Source organism: Abramis brama, assembly GCF_963993115.1.
Source record: "Abramis brama genome assembly, chromosome: 7".
NCBI classification, from domain to species: domain Eukaryota; kingdom Metazoa; phylum Chordata; class Actinopteri; order Cypriniformes; family Leuciscidae; genus Abramis; species Abramis brama.
Window position 1 is genome coordinate 16,290,353 of NC_139969.1, and position 22,356 is coordinate 16,312,708.

A 22,356-nucleotide genomic window follows, 5' to 3' on the forward strand; every position below is an offset into this window, starting at 1 on the left:
GCACTTTATTTATTTTCTCTGTTGTTAAATATAATAATTTCACAACATACAGTTAAATAATTTTTTCCTAAATTTGAATAATTATTTTTGATCTCTTTGATATGGGGAGCTTTAAATTTACTTTACACATTAATGAAATATAACTAATCCAGTAATTCTTTCCTACTCTTTCCATCACAGAGCTCACAGAATCTACTGGCAAACTTCAGGAGAAGAACAAACAAAGAAAATATGTTGTCCGCCTCAAAATACAGTGTTGATTCGGTCCAAGTGGGAATGCTGTGACTCTTGGTGCTGTGTCAGTGAGATTGAGTTCTTTTTGAACTGATAGCACTTTTCTAGTATATATCAGTATCAGCACTTCTCTATTGCTGGCAAACACTGCAAAGACAATAATAGATACCTTGTGTTTGCTGTTGTGCTTTGGCACTCAGGTCAATAGTAGAGGAGACGGTTTATTCAGACAGCTTGCGCCCCTCCCACATCCTTTTGAACAATGCTTTTCAGCTGCATCTCTGGTAAGATATATGCATGCAGTCATTTTTCATTATGGATGTTTGTGTGCCATCTGACGTAAAGTCGATCAATCCAATCCCATTTGAAATGTGTCTATAATGCAAAAAAGTGCTTTGGCCCTATTTAGAGAATTAAAGAGATCGTTCACCCAATAATGAAAGTTCTGTCATCATTTACTTATGCCCTTATGTTGTATGAATTTTTTATTTATTTTTATGCAAGGTCAAAAGATATTAGACAGAATGTTCACACTGCTCATAGTAGCAAACTGACAAAAGCACCACAAAAGCAGTGCATACATGCAGTCATGTTAAAGCTACACTGTGTAATTTTTTAAGTTGATTCTTAGCAAAAAACACTTTGTTGTTCCAAAATGATATGTGCTCATTAATGTGTAATTACTTCTACCAACTAATCAAGTATTCTCGTAAGCGTAGAATCTGCCATTTAGAATACATACGAGCGAGTCGCTCGAATGGCGGCAGCCATGTTGCGCCTCCATCTTGAAAATACATTAGCCAAAGAGGGACATACCTGGAAATTCAAGCTTCGCCTTTCGCGTTTTTACACTCAGTGGCACCGTGACGAATGCGAGGGGGAGATTACTCGCAACTGCAGATTTGAAATAATATGGCCACCGTAGGAGTTAAAACGCCCTCGGAATGGGAGGGGCTAGAAAGTAATATTCAGTTGGTAGTCATAAACAATTTCACTGCTAGATGGAAGACAATCCTACACAGTGTAGCTTTAAAGAAAGTAATACTTTTATTTAGTAAAGAGGCATTAAATGGATAAAAAAATACAGTAAAGATATTATGTAACATAATATTTATATTTCTTTCTATTCATCAAAGAATTCTGCAAAAAAAAGTATCACAGTTTCCACAAAAAGCATTTTAACCACAACAACTGTTTTCAACATTGATAATAATAAGAAATGTTTCTCGAGCACCAAATCAGCATATTAATATCATGTGACACTGAAGACTGGAGTAATGATGTTGAAAATTCAGTTTTGCTATCACAGGAATATATTAACATATTTGAATATATAAAACAGTTATTTTAAATTGTAATAATATTGCACAATATTACTATTTTTACTGTATTTGATCAAATAAATGCAGCCCGTGGTGACCATAAGAGATTTATTTCAAAAACATTAAAAATATCTTACTGACCCCAAACTTTGGTATGGTAGTGTATGATCTGGTAGTGTATTATTTGGAATGGTAGTGTATGAACTGTGTCATAAGACACTTTTGAAGTCAAAATTCTCCTTTTTGTTTTCAACAAAAGAAAGAAAACCATACAGGTTTGGAACAAATGATGAGTGAATGATGACAGACAGAATTCATTTAGGGCTGAACTATCCCTTAGCAGTGTTAAAAGTTTTCCCGCAATTCTATCCCAACAGGCCTGCATCATCCTGGCACATCCTTCAAATGAGAGACATGGGAAGTGCAGCTGATGAAGACGATGAGAATATGTGGATTGGCCTGCCTGCTGGCCTCACCTGCTCTTTCTTAACCCAGCATTACTGTCTTAATGCCTCCTTACACTGCTGTAAAGCCCACGACCATCAGCAGAATCTATCATGTGGACAGAATTGCTGACTAGCTATTACTTCTCTGCAGTTGCCATAAAACCCGGCAATTAAATGCTATTGGCCTATTCTGCTCTGTCTTAAACCAGTGAGCTCTGGTCGGACGCAGCCACTGGAAATGGGAAATTAAATACTGTGACAGTTTCTGTGAAATTGCACCTGATGAGGTGGGCCTATTCTTATCCGAGCTTTGGAATAACTTTCTTGTCTTCATGGAAAATCAGCGGTCTAGACGGATTACATTTTTTAAAATCACAGAGACTAATTTAAAAACACTGTCAATCTTCATTCTATCATGTTATAAAACGAATATATTAAATAATCAAAAAACTGAGTTGGTGCTAGTATTTGTAATGAATGACAGCTTTCACATAGGTCTTATTAGTGTTCAATTCTTGACAATTTAGGCACATTTACATTTTAAAATAGAAAAAAAAAAGTTATTTTTTTAAATTCTAATATTATTTCACAATATCAGTTTTTACAGTATTTTACAATCAAACAAATGAGACTTCTTTCTCTTACTGATCCCAGACTTTTGAACAGGAGAGTAATCTGAGTGTATAAATTAGCATGCACAGTTAAATATCCAATATCTGATACTGATTAATTAAAAAAATAACCAATTTGATACTATGTGTATGCGTTCTTTATACTCAAATCAGTTTCAACTCTCAACCCTATAGCTAGGACCTTTTGAAGGAATGTAATATGCTAGATGGTCTTCTTGCATTTTATATACTAAGGGTTCCTAAGGGTATTTTCCATATTAGAGTTGTAAGTTTGTACTGTGTGTGCTTAGGGTTTTGGTGTTCAGCTTTCTCCAGCAATATCAGACCACATGGCCTCAGGCTTTGTAGCCCCCTGGCAGTCCATGATTTGTCTCGCATCACTCTGTACAGTAATTCACTTAATATTTACAGTTCAAGATGGTGCAGTTATAAACCAATGCCATATCATTTCGTTGCACACCTGTTGAATAAATATGAACTTTCAAAGTTTGTGTTCAAATTTTCAATTAGTGTACCAGACATAACTTCTATTTGAGATATGACATAAATTTTTTTTTACTCTATCTGAGAATGCTGGGGTTTTACTGGTATAGGATCTGTCAATTTGCTCAGTCGCCAACCATGAACCATATTTCTTTTTTATCCATCACTGAATTTTATGATCTTTTTATGATCATCACACCAGAACAAGCTCCAAGACCTTTCTGTGACATCTAATTTACTGCACCGGTCAACATTTTTGTCTGGATTTTTAGCTGAATAACACCACTGGTCTCACGTCATACACTCAGAATGCTTTGACTGTTTAGGCACCTGTGGAAGGATGAAAGACAGACACAGATCTCAAATCTCCATTCTTAGATCATCTCTTCATTATGAATAACATATATAAAACAATCTTTTGCGTTGCTTCCAGTTTATAATTTTTTATGCTGCACAGTACTGATGTCCACAAGGACAAAGGAATATCCATGAGAGATTGCTGCCAACTCTGCAGATGTTTTCTCCTCTGTCACATAAGAAAAAGGTTCATTCATCCTGCCACCACAGTCTCCATATCCTAAAAATAAATTGCAATCAAGCAGGATGCAGGTACGCAATGCACCAAAGCATTACATGCACCTGACTCCAGTGAAAGGAGCCAAATGGCTTCATGTCTCATTAGTGAAGCGAATGATTTTACTTTCATTTAAATCCAGATTCCACCCACTTATCCATCTTGTGTCTAATGCTTGTCACTTCCGGAAATTGGATGAATTTGAATGTAAAGCAGCCGTTTGACATTTTGGGCCCTATTTTACGTTCTGAAATGCAAGTATCAAGCGCGAAATGCAAGTAACTTCGTGGGCGGGTCTTGGGCGCTGTTGCTATTATACCGGCGGGATAAATGACTCTTGCGCTCGATGCAAATCTAAAATGGGTTGGTCTGAAGTAGCTTCATTATTCATAGGTGTGGTTTGGGCGTAACGTGAAATAAACCAATCAGAGCGACATCTCACATTCCCTTTAAGAGCAGGCACGCTTGTTCCATGGCGGATTGATATTATAATGGCGGATTTGCCAGGAGCGGTTCACAGCCGAGGAGACCGACGTTCTCGTCAGGGCCGTAAAACACAGAGAAGTGACATTGGAGATGGAGAAACACACCCAAATTAGCTTCGGTTAAACAGGTGTATAATAATTTGGGTAAATGTGTAAGCTAGATTTATGCCTATTTTTTCACATCTTCATGGACACAACAATGATTTCCCTCATGTGTTAATATTTTTCCTTGTAATAATGTATGGTTTTCTAAAAATGAGAACTGCTGCGTCTGTGTGTAGATGAGATAAGCAAAGTGTATGCGCGTTGTGCACACGCTACATTGGTTATGGCCAAGCATGCGCCCTTAAAATAGCATATGAATAACATGCGCAACGCGCCACTGACTTTAGGCTAGGTTTTTCCTGGTCAGTGGCGGAATTGTTTTCTAAACCTGCAAAATACGTTTGCGCCGGAACACGCCTCTTTGCACTGAACCGCCCCCGGGACCGCAAATGCATCTGCTAGTTTACCGACGTGCGTCTGTGGAGGGAAAAGTCTGCTGTGCGCCGGTGCAAAATAGGAATGATACATGCGTCGGTGTACAAAATCAATTGCGCTGGGTGCAAGATAGGGCCCTTTAAGTGAGATTTGGTATCCATGTACTGCCATGATGGTAATTGTGGTAGTGGCAGTGTTTTTGTGCATAAAAAGAAAAGGCTTCTGTAAAGTGCTTATAATTTTTTGCATGGATGTAATTAATTGCCATAATGCCTTTCCCTCCAGTCAATACCCAGTTTATACGAGAATGAAAATTTTGCCACGCACTATTAAGCTGAGAAAATCTAAGCATAATTTTACATTGCTTTTTGACATTTAAACAAAAAAGTTCACCAAAAAAAATTTAATTACTCACCTGTCTTTTGAAACCTGTATGACTTAATTTCTTCCAATGAACAAAGATTTATGGAAGCTGCTCTCTTCCATATAATGAAAGTGAATGGCAACCACTGCCAAGCTAGATTTGTAATCTGTTCCTCACACAAAGCTATCATATGGATTCAGATGATTTGGATAATAGTGCACAAGTCATATGGATTACTATGGCGCTTTTATTGTCCTTTTTGTTGCTTGACATCCCCTTGTCAACATCCACTTTCACTGTATAGACGAGAGCAGCATACCATGAACATGTTCTACCATACCATGTTCCACAAAAGAAAGTAAGTCATACAGACAACATGCAAGTAAATGACGACAAACTATTAATATTTTAGGTGAACTATCCCTGGAAAGGAAGCTATAAATATAAACTGAATCTCAAAATAATGAGTGTGCTTGTTAGATTTGTTGAACATCTCAGCCAGGTATTCAGAACCCGTATATTGATTTCCCCTCAATCATTCCGTCTCTATCTCTCCCTCTTTTTTGTTCTTTCAGTCCATTGATGCTCAGTGATTCAGAGTAGTGCCCCTCAGCCTTTCTGTTTGCCATGGTTTAAATCCACCTCTATTGCAATGGGACTGATCCAGTATTACATCATGCCATCCTCGCTTTGCACATCACCACCTCTTCCCCAGGCAATGAGTGCTAGAACTGGCAGTGAATACTTATTGCAATGTTAGCAGTCGATTGTCATTGAACTTGTTCTGTCTCTAGAGCTCAAAGTACAGTGATAGTAAAGTTTAATTCAGGAAAAGTAGAGCTGTCATTTTGATGTCATTGCACTAATTTAGTGCAATTAATTGTAAAGAAAAAAAGGAAAAGAAAAAAAAAACTTGAATTTTAAGGCATCACACTTTACCAGTAGGTCTTACAACTCCATCTACTGGTTTTTAGTCACCAATCTGCTGTGAGGAGGAAGTTCCTCTGATTGCACCAGATAAAAACAAACACTTAGCCAATATTGGCTGCCATCTGGATGTGCACGTACGCACATTGTTTTCCTGGCAAATCGATGACTCCCTGTCGCAGCAGGGGGTGTCCGCTTCAGCCTCTGAGGTATTGTGGGGGTCTAGGTACATGCCTTTTTAAAATCCAACCAATCAATGCACTCTCACAGAATCAATAGGGACCTCCTATTAGGAGTAATTAGAAAGCAAAACTTAGTTCTGCCAAGCACATCTACATATGGTCTAGTGCCTTGGCCATGTAATAATGTCTTGGTGATTTAAAAGGGGAATACATTAATACTAACGGTTCCTTAAAGGTTTCTTATTTTTCAACTCACTGAAGAATGATTCACATTTTTTTATTATTATTATCCTTGTTTTGGGAACAACATAGTAATAAAGAAACCTTGCCTTGGGATAATTTGTACTTATTTTATTTTATGGTATTTATTTTATTCAGAATACACATTAGGTGGTTTCATTAATAGCTTGTGCTCCTGTTCTATAGAGGTGAAATTATCCATTTATGTAAGGACAGGTTATAGCCAATGGTCTTTTTCTGAGAATAAATTAATTTGGATTGGTTTTGAAGTCCAGTTTGAAGTCCAGTCATATTCTGCCAACACTAATTTGCCTTTTAAAATCAGTATTCACCTCATACTACTGAGAATTGTGCTACAATCTCTTTGCAAAAAACAAAGGAGTAGCCATCTGCAGATGTTATTTACAGGTGACGTTAATATCACAATTTTCATCACAGAAATTATATGGCACACGGCTCATTCTCAGATCCCTTTTCACCCTTCCTGCACTTTTTTTTATCAAATTACAGGCTTGTCTTCCAAAGAGCGATTCTAGAACATCAACTGCTTCCCTCTGGCTTAGCTGGCCCTCTGATTCAGAACAGGAGGATTAGCATGATTGATGTAATGTACCCTGCACCCAAGCTCTGCTTCTTTTTCAGACACAACATGCAGTGCTAGCCCAATATACTGTATGTAAGGAACAGCCAATTCTTCTTTAAAGTCATCCCTTTGGTAATGTGGTATATAAATGCATGGTTATGTAATAAATTGAGGTTCTGTTAAACATCTTGGATGCATCATATCCATCTAGTGAGGTAGTGAATCTAAAATAAAAGGAATGTGCAATGAACCCACAATGCTAGATAGATGAAAATTCATTTTATTGTGGGTGGAAATAGGATTTACGCATCAATGCGATTGTGCTACGTGCTTCATAAATGTATATATATCTTTTTATAGTAGCACAAGGAAAAGGGTCATTAGTAGATTTTGCAGCTTTTTTTTTTTTTTTTTTGACTAAAAAAGCGCCCTTGTCAACTTTTCTTGACAAAAAAGAAGCAACGCGTGAACGCCCTTAAGCTGTGTTTACGCCATATTACTGTAATTTCGAAGAGATGGAAAGATGTGACATTATACTCGGAGCGCTTCGTGACTCGAATTTATGTGTTTCAATGGCAACACTATCAACATTGAAATTAATTTGCAGCAGTCAGGTGTTACAGGTCAGTGCTCTTTAAGTTGTTTATGTTCATTGTAATTTTAATATAATTGAAGGGAGGATGGGATCTCATGCTTTCAAAGCTAGCTTGCTATTGCTAGCCTCTCTGAAAATTGACAACCCTACCTTTAAAGCATTGCCTGTTTTGCACTGTGGATTTAGCAACTGTGGTCCATTTTAAAAGTATTGCAGTAATCTCTATCAGAGTATGTTCGATATTTCTTCTACATCGGAAGAACACACAGGCGAAAACACTTAACGGAACCGAGCATCATTCGGTTTCAGTATTTAACAAAAAAAATACAGATGATTCCCAACCCTTTTTGTGGTTCATATTTATAATTTCAAAGCAAAAACGCTAATTTTCCACTCTCTGCACTGTCAGTGATAAGTTACCAGCTTCAAATGAGGCAGAATGTTTTTATTCTGTGCATATTTAAAAAAAAAGAAAAAAAGAATCAGGATATCATTTTAGCACAGCAAGAGATGTGTTGAATTAATGTGCACGTATGGCAGAAGAAACAAGCAGATGGAGCCTGAATTTCTCTCTCTTTCCATCTCAGAGTCTAGCAATTAATTTCCAGGTGGGTGGGAATATAACTTGGAGGATATGTGAGGGTTCTTTGCTGAAGAGGAATGTGTTAAAAAATTCTTCATTTATCTTCAAAGGGGCTAAAGCAAGCTGGAATGGTAGAATGCATATTTAGAAATATATTACAATGAAACCACAAAATAAAATGCAAGGAAATGTACCCCAACTCACGATGCAGTACAACTGCAATTTTGATTTATTAAAATAAAAAGCTAGATTAGGGCACATTTGAATCCAGAACTCTGTGTCCTCTAAAAATGCTACTTAACATTCAGACTGATTCATTTATCCGTAGTGCTACAAAATCCCGGGACCAACAGTGGCAGATGAATGAATATTTAAGCATTTAATTTGATCAGCAAGAAAAATTATTCCCTAAAATGCCAGAGTTTTTGTTGTATTTGAAAAATAGCAACTCAATCTGCTATTGATTTGGACATTTTTAGACTTGGAAATTAGCAAATACTGTGCTACAGACCTGGGTCAATTCATCATATAGGCCTAGACTATTTATCAAAATCTTATTTTAAATTGTTAGTGCATAACCTAATTATTATTCAAAAGCTAAGACATTTCCATTTTGTGATGATACAAACAGCACATCTGTGCACCACTCTCCATCTAAGTCCCTATCAATTTCTAAACAAACTGATGCTTTCACTGTATCCTTTGACCTCCTTCTGTTAAAATATTTAGGTTTCATGAACCAATTAAGTTTCATTTTCCCTCCCTGTTTCTCTGTGAGCATGACAGTGTTGAACAGAATGCATTACATTCAACCAGGTCGTATTCAGCGTTTGGTAAGTGTGATGATGCATATCCGTGCCTGCTCTTTTACAAGGCCACTCCTCTGCTTGAATAAAAAATATAAAAAAATAAATATAATACCGTGAGGAAAATAAGTATTTGAACACCCTGCTATTTTGCAAGTTCTCCCACTTGGAAATCATGGAGGGGTCTGAAATTGTCATCGTAGGTGCATGTCCACTGTGAGAGACATAATCTAAAAAAAAAAAAATCCAGAAATCACAATATATGATTTTTTAACTATTTATTTGTATGATACATCTGCAAATAAGTATTTGAACACCTGTCTATCAGCTAGAATTCTGACCCTCAAAGACCTGTTAGTCTGCCTTTAAAATGTCCACCTCCACTCCATTTATTATCCTAAATTAGGTGCACCTGTTTGAGGTCGTTAGCTGCATAAAGACACCTGTCCACCCCATACAATCAGTAAGAATCCAACTACTAACATGGCCAAGACCAAAGAGCTGTCCAAAGACACTAGAGACAAAATTGTACACCTCCACAAGGCTGGAAAGGGCTACGGGGAAATTGCCAAGCAGCTTGGTGAAAAAAGGTCCACTGTTGGAGCAATCATTAGAAAATGGAAGAAGCTAAACATGACTGTCAATCTCCCTCGGACTGGGGCTCCATGCAAGATCTCACCTCGTGGGGTCTCAATGATCCTAAGAAAGGTGAGAAATCAGCCCAGAACTACATGGGAGGAGCTGGTCAATGACCTGAAAAGAGCTGGGACCACCGTTTCCAAGGTTACTGTTGGTAATGCACTAAGACGTCATGGTTTGAAATCATGCATGGCACGGAAGGTTCCCCTGCTTAAACCAGCACATGTCAAGGCCCGTCTTAAGTTTTCCAATGACCATTTGGATGATCCAGAGGAGTCATGGGAGAAAGTCATGTGGTCAGATGAGACCAAAATAGAACTTTTTGGTCATAATTCCACTAAACGTGTTTGGAGGAAGAAGAATGATGAGTACCATCCCAAGAACACCATCCCTACTGTGAAGCATGGGGGTGGTAGCATCATGCTTTGGGGGTGTTTTTCTGCACATGGGACAGGGCGACTGCACTGTATTAAGGAGAGGATGACCGGGGCCATGTATTGCGAGATTTTGGGGAACAACCTCCTTCCCTCAGTTAGAGCATTGAAGATGGGTCGAGGCTGGCAGTGACCCGAAGCACACAGCCAGGATAACCAAGGAGTGGCTCTGTAAGAAGCATATCAAGGTTCTGGCGTGGCCTAGCCAGTCTCCAGACCTAAACCCAATACAGAATCTTTGGAGGGAGCTCAAACTCCGTGTTTCTCAGCGACAGCCCAGAAACCTGACTGATCTAGAGAAGATCTGTGTGGAGGAGTGGGCCAAAATCCCTCCTGCAGTGTGTGCAAACCTGGTGAAAAACTACAGGAAACGTTTGACCTCTGTAATTGCAAACAAAGGCTACTGTACCAAATATTAACATTGATTTTCTCAGGTGTTCAAATACTTATTTGCAGCTGTATCATATAAATAAATAGTTAAAAAATCATACATTGTGATTTCTGGATTTTTTTTTTTGATTATGTCTCTCACAGTGGACATGCACCTACGATGACAATTTCAGACCCCTCCATGATTTCTAAGTGGGAGAACTTGCAAAATAGCAGGGTGTTCAAATACTTATTTTCCTCACTGTATACAGTATATATAAAATGAGGCCAACAAAGCCTCTGTAAGCTCAATTCATTTCTTAGAACAAAGAAGTGAATCAAAGTGTTTTAGCCTCACAATCAAGGTGACTTTATTAGATTCCAGAAATATAGAAAAGAATGTATTAAAAAAAATCTTAAGAGCATTCTGCTATTTTTGCTGTGTACTTAGAACAGCTCGATAAACGTTGAATGCAGTGCTTGTGCAGAGGCACTAATAAGAAATCATTGAGACTCACCTCATTTAAAATGCATGAGGCAATGGATCTCAGATCCAATCCTGGCAATTAGTAATTAACAAAAGAGACTCACAAGCACGCTTGAATCACGGAGTTGTTTAGATAGCACTTTGCAAGACCTATTTGTCGTTAATATCAGCGTACTTCCTTGACAGGCTGAAAAATAACCAATAGTGATTGAGCCAGACAAACTTTATGCACTATTTTGGGTGGAACTGTCTTTGCCACTGCCCTGTGGTTATTTGCTGGGGAAAGGCTTTCATTATTGCTTGACCCGTTCGCAATTAAACTGACCCTAGCTGTCCATGCTGCGCGGAGTGGCGGAAGCTCCCATCACTCTCGGGGTGAATAACTTCAACATCCGCTGCTGTGCATGCCTGAGCACTAATAAACATGCAAGGTGGAGTCTGTTAACTAATGCTGAAAAAATGTATGCTCTATTAATACATCAGAGCAGCCCCAGTACACATTTCTCAAGGGTTTTTGTTATGTTCGGTTATTGCTTTGACTTCAGGTTTTATTGGTATTGGTTTGCGTTTCGTAAAACTTCCGGCAACTAAGGGCACGTTTACGAAAATGATGTACTAAAAATGGAAAAGTTTTCCCTTTGTATTTTTCGTGTATGACAACGTTGTCAAAACGATCCCCGTTCACACGTATATGTGAAAACGATTAAAAAAGCTGTATTATTCATGCCAGGCAAGTAGTTGGCAATGTCACTTTGCAAAGAAAATCTATATGCATATAGACAGAACACGTAATGCGCATGGCATCACCATTAGGGCTGTCACTTTTGTGAAAAAATCCTGTTCGATTTTTGAGACATAAGTGTTCATTGAATCAATTGTAAAATCGATTTTCCATGTCTAAAGACGTTTCCATTAAAAACGCCAAATATGGTCAAATCCATGGACAACTAACAGGCATTAGGACGAACGTAAAGAGGGTGCTTGAGACGCGCACAAGTCAGTAAATATTCCTGATGATTTATTGGCGTGAAGTTTCGTGCACAATGACAAACAGGAGTGCAACATTCTCGAAAAACAATAAGCAGAGTGGACTACCATAACATAAATGAAAAACATCACTGCAGGCTTCAACATGGCTGTGTTTACGATTAGAAATGTCAAACAAATTTTGCCTACGTAGGCGATTGTCTGCACACCAGCAGAATTCACAGTTTTGTTGTAAAAAGAGACACATTATGCAGAAGTATAATTTGCTGTTATGCGTGTTTGTCAGAACCTGCAGTTGCTGTGTAACACGCGTTCGCTGCGGGCGTATCGTGACGAGCTGAACGCGCTCCGAGAAAAGACCATTAAAATCGATTCCCTATTTTCGTTTTCGAAACTTGCGTTGGTTGGTCCGATCGATTGTGCAATCGATTTTCGAACGTAAAGTGACAGCTCTAATCACCATTTCCACAAAGTTGCATTTTTGTAGGCTTACTGTAAATACTGTAAATTCTATTTTTAAGGCCACTCAGAGTTTGTAATTTTTACAATTGGTTGTACATTTTTATCCTAAAAAAAATCATGTAGGAACTTATTAGGTTTGTCACACAGGTTTTGCACACGAATACATGCATACATATTCATATTGAATGAGACCCAATGTCTTCTGTTCAAATTTCCCACCAGTTGAAAAACTGCTATTTATTACATATATAATACCAAGAAATACCTAAGTTCAGATCCTGAAAAATTTCCAGATCCTAAAAAATGCATGATTCATACAATACTAAGGCTAAATATTTAAATGTTGTAGTGATTTTACTTTCGTCCATCCAAGGACGCTACTCACGTCACCGCTGACGTTGTGATTTTTGGATCACTCGTCACTTAAAGGTGCAGTGTGTGATTTTTAGCGGCATCTAGTTGTGAGGTTGCGAATTGCAACCAACAAAAGTTACGGTGGCCGACAGGAAAAGATGTTGTTGTCTGAGACAGCAGAGAGTAGCCAGTTAAGCAATGAGGTTTCTTTACAAAGATAAATTAAGAAATTAGGTTTACTTTATTATTCAGTAAAACGATATGTTATTGCAAATATTATTGTTACTTGTTCATCATTGTGCCAGTGTTTTATTCGCTGGCTTTAGCTAGCTTCCTTGCACAAAGAACAACATAGTAACGAAACGCGTTTGTCCATTTAGGGCCACTGTAGAAACATGTTGGCGCATTTCAATGTAAGGGGACCGATAAAGTCTTTATACGCCACTGAAAACATAGTTATGTTTATGATTTTGCATTTCAGTCAACAGATCCCCCTAAATATTACACAATGCACCTTTAAGGTGTGGTTAGATGACCACCTCCCCCCTCTCTTAGTTCAGGGCAGCAGTCAAGGTCTTTTACCTTGGCAGTATGAGAAAACTCCCCACAGGAGGCTGTTCAATCATTTAGAATTACTGTAAAGTGTAGGGAGTTGGTCAGCTGATTTATCTGAAAGATTGGTGAGACTGCTAACTTGTAGAGCCTCTTCTGTATTATCAGCACAAGGAAGACACAAGTGTAATAAAATAAATAATATAATAACTAACACAACTACTAAATGAATACCATGAATGATAAAGGAATAAAGTGCATAAGATGCATAAAATACAAGTGATTAAATTGAGTGTGGCTATGGAAGAGTTACGTTATCTTATGGAACGATAAATTGTTGTTTATCTTCTCTGAAACTAATCAGGTGAAGAACCTTTTTATGCATCAAACAAATAAAAGAAAGATTATTTGTTATTAATTAGCACCAACTATATTACCTCTAATGTAAAATCATATACTTATAATATACAATAATGCCAAGGTCTCTGGAAAGAGGTTTGGTTAAGTGATTTTTACGTTCCACGCACTAGCGGCGCCAGGATTTTGATTGTAGGTGGGCCCCCAGAAAACTGGATGGGCCAGTTAAAATAAGGCAAAAAAAAAAAAAAAACGGGTTCCCCTTCATCTCTGTTTCAGCGCTTTTCTGCGGCAATGAGGACAGTGACTCAGTAGCCTACCTGAATTTCATGCGTAATTATCATAGGTTAAAAAAAAAAATTAAACAGGAATTTTTTGTTGCTTTTTTAATACAATTACAATTTAATTTAATTTATTGTTTAATAAAATTATAGGCCTATTATTTTTAGTTTATTAACAGCAACAACAGCTGTAAAGATGAATTTGACGATCGCCATCTCCGTAGTGAATGTGCCTATAGAGAGAAATGCACATCATGGATTACATAACCAGAGAGTAGCCTATTTCTTTTCGTTTTAAATTGTTAAAAAGACATTTCAAGCTTTCTTAAGATATATTTCATGTCTGTGAGGCATATGCTGAGTTTCGTTAAGTTAGGATGAGATGCGCTCCTGTTCACGAGCAATGCAAGTGACCGCGCGGGCGCCTCTATGATTGTGTTGTCTGCTATATTTGCAATTGGTTGATAAAAAAAATATTAAAATTAAGATACAATTTATACAAATGAAATTCACTTTAAAAAAAGTCTTTCTGCAAAACAAAACTTAATTAAGTGGTCAAAATCATGTCTGACCCGCTCCATGTCTCTCGATATTGCTCATCCTATCTTACTCCTGCGGTTCACTTTTCATAATCAACATAGATGAAAAAATAACATTATAATATTTTAACAAATATGAAACTAAATGCGCTTATTTAATGGCAACAACACAGTAGGCCTACAGACTCTCTATTTGTACAAATTGCTGCACATTCATTTTATTCTGAATTTTGCACACATAAGTTGAAAGGCATTTGCTTGTGCATGCATGTAAAACATATCTGCAACATTTATCAAGTTCACTGATAATTATGCGTGCATTTATTAATTATTATCTTAATGAATAATGTAACAAGGACGAAGCATGTAGCCTAAACTGCGTTGTTTGTTTAGAATGGAATGGATCGCAAATAGATCTGAATGAAGAAACATACAAAACCATAGTAAAAAATGGGTGGGCCCGGACCTAAAATGGGTGGGCCCAGGCCCACCCGGGCCCAATGGTAGCGCCGCGGCTGGTTCCACGTGGTCGAGTGAGCAGTCCGATGACGCTGACGTCTTACACTGGTTGTGCTGGGTGACAATGCAGTGAGGAAAGGAGCCGGAATCCATTTCAACAGCCTTGAACACAAAGTTCCATGGGATGCTGATCTCCTGGAGCACCCAAGGGTCCTAAAATCTGAAACACGCAGATGAGGCTCTGAAGTAGGTGCAGAAGGTCCTTAATCTGGAACATGCAGATTAAGGTACCTTGAAGTGAAGGTTTGCTCACCTGAACTTAACCTTGTTGCAAATGTCTCTGTGTGTCTTCTTTCTATCTGGGCCAGACACTCAGAACTTGGTCAATCCACTTTTGTCTCTCTGGCACGTCCCTCGTGTGCTGTTGTCAACAGTCTCGCTGGACGAAAACTCTGAATGTAGCGTTTGTTCATGTCTCTTTGGAGACTGGACTTAAGACTGGAGGCTCAGAACGTGGTCATATCTGTTGCTGCCTCACAAGCTGTAGACAAAGATCATAGAATCTGTTGTTGTCCCTCTCTCGAGATGAACAAGAGTCTCAGAACTGTGTATCAGTTATGTCTCACCTTCGCAGGCGTGAGACTCAGAACAAGGAGTGTCTGTGGAAAGGATACCTTTATCCCTTTCAGATGAGGAGGAGATTGCAATTTGGCGCTTCTCTATTTCACTGCTGTGATTGGCTGCTGGCATCAGAAGGAACACACACAGTGTGGCCAACCCTTCTTTGCTTTGTGCAACTTATTTGCATAAAGCACACAGTTAGAAGTCTTTAAAACACCTTTAAAAGTTTACCAATGCATTTCTCACTATCCAAAACACCACCAGAATACCTTTGGCAATATTCTAAACAAATAGAGTCCAAACAAGGTGGGAAAAGATTGAACTGTCATGCATTCATTCATTTATACATCAACAGCTGAATGTGTGTAAGATGTTGCAATACAAATAGCTGCCACCAAGAATACGTATTTCTCTGAATAAGTATGAAATGGATGCGTGTAGTATACGTCAGTTTTAAGGTTTCCAAACATAGTTATGAATGGATCATTGTGGTCTCTCTTTGTTTCACCCACTGCTGCTGAGGTCCTGAGGAATTTGTATGGCAGTCACAGGCCAACCTTAGGAATTAGTCTCTAGATGGGGTGAAGGGCAGAAAGTGCATGTGGACCAATGAGAAGTCATATCCTTCCTGGTCTTCTTCTTGCCCTCTAAGAGGTGTCTGACTGTTGTCCTAGCATCTTTATCTGATGGTGTTGGACAGTTTGTTTGTTTTCGTCCACCAAGACCCAATCTTAACCCTCTGGGGACCAAGGTGTTTTTGGAGCCCTTGAGATGTTCTGACATGCCTTGAAATTTGTGCTTTTTTCAGTTATTTATAAACATGTTAATGGCAAAGGTGTAAAATCACTCTATATAGCACAAACAGGGCTACCAAAATATGCGGGCAACGTGTATGTAGATGTTTGTATTTTTAAGAGAATAATGTTTATGCGTGGTTATTGGAAAAAATAAAAATGAAAGTGGCTGAATTAAGACCACAAAACACATATTAAATATGTGTCCACAAGACTTTTGTCTAATTGATGTTGTACCTTTGAGTACTGGCTTCAAAATTATGTGAAAATAGTCTTGCTTTATCGTTCACAAAAAAAAATACATTGATTTAAATGGTGTAAAACAGGTTTTGCTTGGAAAGCCAATATGCGAGGGGGGCGTGAAGGAGTAGTTTACACCTGGGTTGTCCCACCCACTCTGCATAATGACTCTGCATAATTAGCCATTCATTCAGGTGTGACACTGACTGAGCCACAATGCAAGGACAATGCCTATATAGAAGAATACTTATATTGACCATTTAAGATTTCGCTTACATCTATCTTGTAAATATGTTTAGCTATTTTATTAAAAATGTTACAATTACAACAATAATTACAATTTCAACAATATTTCAAGTGTACTCTTTCTTTGTAAAAAAAAAAAAAAGAAAGAAAAAAAAGATTATAGGCCTACATTTTATCATATGTATTCATTAGTTTGAATATAGCCAACATTGGAACATCTAACATCTTAGTCTATGACTTTATTTTTGACAAAAATAGTGTGACTAACGCCTGACTAACGTTGTTTTATTGAAATATCAGGGCATATAAATGTTAATTTACGTTGCTTATACAAATACATTTTATTTCATCTCAGTAGGCTATGGCAAAGCAGTTTATTCTTTCACACACAGACACGCGATTCATATTTAGGCTAAACACTCTTTACAAATATGTACCCTTCATTCATCTCACAGAAACGCGAGTCATATTATAGAAATGCGATTCATCTTTTTGCGGTTTACAGGCCTACACTAACGTTATAACGTTATTCCACACTTGAGAAAAGAAAACAGCCTACCTCACTCCTCAGCGCGATCTGCTGCTCATATCAGGAGATATTTCGCCTCATCAGCACTGTGGAAACTTTTCTCCATAAAGGCTATAATGTCTCACTCGCAACCATGCTCGCGACGCGCTTTGTTTACAGCTGATGTGGGGGCGTTTCACAGACTGAAATGGTTCTCAGAATTTGCATTTGAATAGCGCGCGCTCTCCGGGGAGTGGTCAAATTACTGTGAATCATCTCGTAATGAGGTCGACTGGAGTCGCTCTCTTTGTATACAGATTACAGAAACTAAGAATATTTGTTTTTTATATAAATGACTTCAATTAAAAGCTGCGATCTCAAGCTTTATGCCCGTGGGTCTGTTTGCCTGTTTGACTGAATTTTCGCGGAGTTATAGATCATTTTCGAACGCGTTTCAAACGGGAGTTTACTGACAGAGAGAAGGCAGAAATCGCATCATCTTATTTTTTCTTTATTTGTCAAAAAGCAAAACACTTTATTTTTATTGTGAGTATACAGAAAAAAAATAGAAACTGAACAGGATCGATTGATGTATTACACGAAAATGAAAGATCAAAATTAACAGAGCATTTAGTGTTTATTTTCATTACTAAAAAAAAAAAACGAGCAAAACGCGCGGGCGCGTTTTTGGTCCCCAGAGGGTTAAATGTAGCAAACCTTTGTCCACTGTTATGGACAGAGCGGGGCCAGGCCATAAACTGAGCCCTGGAAAGCGCTGTTCACCACAATGTGAAGTGCTCACCATTGTTGACCTAGTAACCCACTGTCCACCCTCTATTTACAAACAGAGATTTTTTTTAACTCTCCCTTTGCTTGCTTCAGAATCAAACTCGTGTGGAGACAGTATTGACTCTCCAAATGGTTACATGAACAGTTCTCGACTGGCCTCCTCTCAAATGTGCCGTGGGGAGGAATACAATTTTAGCATCCAGGTGCTAATTAAAAATTGCAGTGCTGACAGGCAACACCACGCCAGAGATGCAGTCGCCTTGTCTCTCAATGGGGGAGAGGAATAATATGATTATCTTTTCAGAGAATCAATTCAGCTCAGTTTCTTGAGACAGAGGGACTCTCAGCAGAATGAGTTGTTTGAGGTGGAGAAACAAAGGCAGTGTAATGTTTTTGAAGGTCCTGCTTTTATGTCTCCAGCATCTGGTGCCTGGAGTCTTTGCAAACCCTTTGCACACATAAATGCTTCAAACATTTGCCTTTCTTCCTCAAAACCAGCTAAGCATAGAAACTGAGCTTCTGAAACCATTACCAACAGCTGAGCATTATGAGAGCAGGTCTTTGACTCATAACTGCACTGAGGTCAAAGTGGTAATATCAACAAAGCAAGCTCTCATTTTCCTTAGTACACTTTCTCTGTAAACATGTGAAGATGTGTCCTTAAGGGAACCTGTCCAAGTGTTTTGGATTCTTCGTTTACAGAAAATATATTTAGCTTCTTTTCCCAGTTTTAGCTGAAAGTATACTAAGAATGTGCAATTGGAAGATCAGGATTATAATTAAGGGATTTAGGGTGTTTCTATTATAACAGAGGACTGCAGATCCCTACAGCCACAAAGATAATGATTTTTACTAGATGAGTTATAATTGTTTCATTGAATTTTAAAAAGTATATCTTGGAACTACTATTATAATTTTATTTAGCAGTGAAAATATTTTACAGTGTACTGTGTACCAATATATCTAAAATATTAATTGAACTGTCATTCCTCTATAATCAGTAGCTGTCAGTTTAATATATTAATTTAGAACAATTTATTAAATAAAAAAAACATTCAACAAATGTATTCATGCCCTCTGCTCTGTACATAAAATACAATATTTTAGCATCAAATGCGTATTTTTTGCAAGTCCACAATAAAAAAATAAATGTATAATATGTGTATTAGTGGTAAGGCTTTTTCAGGTGACACTTTCTGTTGCTAACATCGTTGCACCAGTAGTGTCTATATGAGAGAGTCATTTGAATCACTCAATAAGTCGATTGGTTCAAAAACATTGATTCATTCAGAAATAAAACAAAACAATTTACTTTTATGAACAAATCTGTGATCCTTTCATTCAACCAATAAAAAAAATAAAATAATGCTTTGATGTCATACACAGATCGGTCTGTGCAGTGCCGCTTCAATTTGAACATGCCCATTGGTAATTTTGGTAATTTTTCTCAGCAATTAGTATTGCAATATTTATTAATATTTTTAATTAGCTTTACTTTTTATATTTTACAGTTTAAGTACTTATTTCATTATTTCATAACTAAATAAATTTAGTTATTTATTTCAGTTAGTTGCCAAAGAAACATTTAAGATTAACTAATATTTATATTTTACTTTATTTCAATTGCCGAAAACTAAATCTTTAACAGTTTTAGATTTAGTTACGGTAACAGCACTGACATATGCAACTAATCTGAGTTTGAAACTAATTAAACAGCCTAATGAAAATCTTTGATCTAATCCCTGGTCTTCTAATCCCAGGTTAAACATAAGTCTCAAGGCAGGGGTTAGGCCCATGTTGAGGCAGTAACTGATTGTTTGGCCCTGAATCGTTTTTAAAGGTTTGAATCTAATGTCATTCCTCCTCATTACAGTTCAGCCTTCCAATGTGCTAATTCCTCTGCCAGTCCCTTAGAGAAATCTCTCCGCTGCCCTGGCTAGCATAAATCATTTTTATCGCTAGTACTTCGGCCTCGATCTGCACAGACGGGTGATGTTTTAAACCCTATGTGGATGGTAAATCTGCCAACTTTAATTAAAATGGCATCTTTCCCCTTTTGTCCTGGTGACATAATGGCCTTCAAACTTCCTACAACAGATCTCTGAGGACTGACCCTAAGGAAAAAAAATACATATAAAAACAAAAGGACTGCCTCATGCATTCTCCAAAAAAATGACACAGTTTAAAAAGTTTGAGCCAAAAAAAAGTTTCAGAGATGGCAATTAATGCTATTAATAAAAAAAATTCTACAACACATAATACCAGTAAATGACAGAGAACAATTGTCGTTTAACAATCAAATTCCACTACACATAAAAGAAAAGGCCTGAAACCTAAGGTATTCCACAACTGTCGAAGATAATAAAATGTTTCACTTTCATTTAATGCAGTCATTTATCACGTTTAAACTGCGAAACAAAAAGGTTAAGTGAGATCCCACGAGATGTTTTAACGTCAAGGCTTTCCGCCACAATGAGCCAAGTCATCCATGGCCTCTTGTCTGTCTTCATTGCTGTTAATGACAGTGTGAAACTCAATCAATGAAAGCATTTCATTTCGTTTTGCATGCTAATCATTCAGCTATGCTAAACACATAAGCCCTTATTGAGAAGCGCATGAATTGTGGCAACAGTTTCCGCTCGCTCCAGCTGTAGTGCTGAAATGAAAAACTCATTGAGAAAAGTCAACACTGATTGTACTGTACTGCATTAAAACGCAAGTATACATTTTCCACAAATCAATAACTTAATCCACTTTCTGCCAAATGCTTTTGAAAAAGGCCATGCCGTACTATAATGGTCTGGCCTTTTAACTACAAAAGCCTCTCTGTGGATTGGAACTCAGGATCCTGAATCCATCCATTTTCATCATGGACTGGGAAGGTCTAGCTGTGTGTGTGGCCACATTCACACAGAAGCAGAATAAAGTCTATCCTTAGTGCTAAGTATAGTTTACACACACTTCATTAAAAAGTGTTATGCATCACAAGCGTTTACATGGCATGTTAAAACGATTATTTTGATTAAAATTGTTGTTCCATCTGACTGAAAATGAATTTTTAAACTGCATTTTCAAAAGAAATAAATACTTTTATTAAGCAAGAAACATTAAAAGTGATCAAAAGTAACAGAAATCTTTTGAAACATTATAAATATCTTTGCTATTTCAATATATTATTTCAAATAAATGCTGTTCTTTTGATTTTTCTATTAATCAAAGAATTATGAAAAATATGTAGAAAAGAATCATGGTTTCTACAAAAATATTAAGCAGCACAACTGTTTTTAACATTGATAATAATAATAAATGTTACTTTAGCACCAAATCGGCATATTAGAATCATTTCTGAAGGATCATGTGACAATGAAGGCTGGCTGCTGAAATTTCAGCTTTTCCATCATAGAAATAAACAACATTTTTTAAATATATTAGAATAGAAAACACTTATTTTAATTTGGAATAATATTTTGCAATTTTACTGTATTTAAATGCAGCCCTGGTGAGAATAAGCAACTTTACATAAAAGTCATGTGAAACTAGCCTATGTAAAATATATTCAGCTTCCATAATTTGCTTTTGGGGACAGCCAGTAATTTTCCCATTTCACTCTTCATCTGGGCCCTGCTCTTTACCAGCAGTCATCTGTGTCTCTGAGACATTATCAAGACCTGACAAAGTGCCCCAGTCTGGGTCTAATAAAGATCCTTTATGAGGCTGAGTGCATTAGCAGGTCTTAGAAAAAGCCGTGGACTCCATTGATTTCATGCACAGTGCGGTGTATTTACACTTCCTCTCTATTTGTTACCAGACACAGGCTGTAATTGTTTTCTCTGAAAACAATTGCGTGGGCCACTCATGCCGCTTGTTTTGCGAAAGGTGTTCCTTGTGAGTGTGAATGTGACTGGCATGGGGAGTGGCCAGACTATGGGGGTATTTTTCCCCCGATTGCCTTTATGTACCTTTCTCATATACAGAGGCATCTAAAATGGTTGTTAAGAAGGAGAGGAGGTGAGCTTTAGTATTGAGCGATGTCTTTGCATTGATTTAGCACCCTGGACAGCTACTTAGAGACCACGATATCTCTGCGAAGCAAAATCAGCAATGAAATAAATTGAGATGCTGTTCTGTTACACTGTATGCTTCCATTTGCATAAACATTGTTATTGTTGAAGGATTAAACAAAAACACTACTTTGCAATGAAAGTTTGATAATGATAAAGATTCTTCTCCCTGACCTTTCAACACAAGGCAGTGCGATGCTTTTGTTAGACTGCAACATTGAAACTTCAAATTCTCTTCTTT

At 37.5% G+C, this 22,356-nt stretch overlaps 1 protein-coding gene across 2 annotated transcripts in view; it reads right to left on the bottom strand.

Moving 5' to 3' along the window:
* The window catches only part of tnr (tenascin R (restrictin, janusin)), a 152,916-nt gene that overhangs the window by 89,511 nt on the left and 41,049 nt on the right, over nucleotides 1-22,356 (bottom strand). The gene's annotated exons all lie outside the window — the stretch shown is intronic.